Genomic DNA, 2682 nt, shown 5'->3' with positions numbered 1-2682 from the left:
GTATGTAATAATTACAAAAATAAAAACATACAATTTTGACTTAGTCCCTCTAGCATGTCCTGGACACGCTGGAGGGACTTTGTCTCTTGGCTGGCCTGGGAACGCCTCAGCACTCCCCCGGAGGAGCTGGAGGAAGTGTCTGGAGAGAGGGAAGTCTGGGCATCTTTGCTTAGACTGCTGCCCCCGGGACCCGGTTCCGGATAAGGGGGGAAGATGGATGGATGGATGGACAGTTTTGACTTCACTGTGTCTGTGCTGCAGACTGAAGGGGAACTCAGTACACCAACAAAGAATGTGTTCATGACACACATGGTTGTTTGGACAAATTTCAGTTCAAAGCCACTGTCATAAGGACATTCTGCACTGTGAAGACATTTCTACACCGTGACGACGTTTCAGTTTACATTATAAGTATATTCAAAATGCTCTGAACCAACCACAACAACTACAGAGGAAAACGTAAAGCCTGTGCTCCAGATGTTAATTTCATTAATCTATTTCTCCATACGTGGTATATTATTTTTGCTTTTTCTGCTGAGAACCAGAAACTATGGTTTACTAGTGTCTACTATAATGATTTCTAGTAACGTTCATGTTGTTTGTCCTCTTATTTCTCCCCATGTTTATTGATGATCCAGTGACTTTGTAACTTTGGCCTAAGGTACGACTTTGTGACATCTGTGCACGGACAACAAATGAACGACAGCCAACTTTAACACATGCAATCTTCATTAATGTGCATTGTCCCTGACAAATAAACTCAAAACAAGAAATATAATAAAATAGTCTCCTTCTCGAGTGTGTCCGTGTTTTATTCTCCGTTCTGGGTCAGTGGCTGTCTTGTAAAGGAAAGTTCCACATATTTTCATTCTGAGATATATGACAGAGTAACACGTTAAACATTACTGTGCAATCCCTCAACACTGCTTCTTTTACTACTCCTGTTACCATGACAACCAGCACTGTTGGTTGCCCCTTCAGGCTTGGCTGCGGTTCAACACTTGGTGCAGTCCCCCCCACCCTGACCCAACAGTCCCCCTCTCAGCCTTTCTACTCTGTGTCTGGGTGCTTTTGTGCCGGCGGCTGCATTGGTCTTTAAGTAAGAGTGTGTTTAAAAAAAGGTTTGTGGGACTTAGAAGGTTGCTGTCACTCTCAGAGACCCACAATTTGTCCTCCAGAGACATTAGAGGCTTCACAGTCCTCCAGTCACTTGACAGAGGAGAGATTCAATATGTCTAAGTGCAATGACAACACGACTCATGATACTATGAAGAATGTTCCCAATTGTTAACTCCTGTAACACTGGGTGCCAGAATGATAGTTTTATTGGTTTAAGGGATGCAGCTGGTGAGTTTCTCTGTCTGTGTTATTTTGACAAACAGCACCGGTAGACGTGGCATCCTCACCGTAATGTGCGTGACTCCAGACCCTGGTTCTCCGTCACGGTGAGGACGCCACATTCCTTGTTGCTGTTAGTCTCTGGGTGGGATTTGTGGGAAATAATACAAACAAAACAAAACATTTTATATCACAGCTGATAGAACTGTACTAAAACAGATATAAAACACCAAATGGCAGAGAAAAGAAGAAGGACTGTGAGCCATCTGGCTGTCAGCAGACACAGGAGTAAAGCCAGCAGAAGCTTTGGAACAGCACAACAATGGCAGAAAGCCTTGAAGGGAAACTCAGAGCCTGACCAACTGATGCTGCCATTTTACTGCCATAAATTCAATTCAATTTATTTGTATAAAGCCAAATCACAGCAACAAACATCTCAGGACACTTTACACAAGTGACCTGCTGACCTTTTGTCTAGTGCCAGCCTCAGGAAAAAACTTTACCTCTGCTTCTGGTAAGACTCTTGTTCGTTCACAAGGTTAGCGCTATGGTTAGTGCAGCCTCAGAGGGGCGCTGTTGAGACTCTATACAGTATGTTGGTTTTTTTAGTGCCTGAAAACGTTTGTGCATGGCCACACTCACACACTGAGATATTCCGGGCTGTTTTGGGACATTAACTGCTGTGTTAAATTGAGCCGACTTAGCGTTGAGCTCTAATATGGAAGTAATGAAAAGCTGTGTGGTGAAATTTGAGCTGCAGAGGCGTTCGACTGCTGGATTCCTGTTGGGATTACGCCAGATTAGTTTGTGCAATGGAGGGAACCTGCTGAGAGAACAACAAACCAGCAGCTGTCCACAAAGTTAGCCTGCTGCTGGTTCACTGAAACTCTAAATGTTCAGCTTCAGCTTGTTTCTCAAAGGAAGAGGTCCAGTCAGTGTCACAGACATTTACATACACCACATGTTCATTTCTTATTTTATGCTTCTAATAAAGGGCCACCTCTGAAACCACCTACAGGCTTTTCATTCCCCTTGTTGTCCACTGCAGAACTAGAGCCTGTAGTCCTAAACCTGCTGCTCATTTCTCCACTAGAACTTCAACTAATATAGAAAATAGATATTGTTTAAGCCCTTTTTGATTTTAGCTCCACTGAAAAAAACAATATACATAAACTGATCTCAGCTGGAAAATAAAATCAAAAACAAAACAAAACTACAATGGTGGGAGAAGTACTCATAATTTAGTGAAGTAAAAGTAGAAAAACCAATGAACACAGTGTAAAAGTACCATTATGATTAGATTAGATTGGATTAGATTAGATTCAACTTTATTATCATTACCAC

Source organism: Monopterus albus, unplaced genomic scaffold, assembly GCF_001952655.1.
Source record: "Monopterus albus unplaced genomic scaffold, M_albus_1.0 scaffold287.1, whole genome shotgun sequence".
NCBI lineage: Eukaryota > Metazoa > Chordata > Actinopteri > Synbranchiformes > Synbranchidae > Monopterus > Monopterus albus.
The sequence above is the reverse complement of the archived record's forward strand: the minus strand, read 5'-3'. Positions refer to the sequence as shown.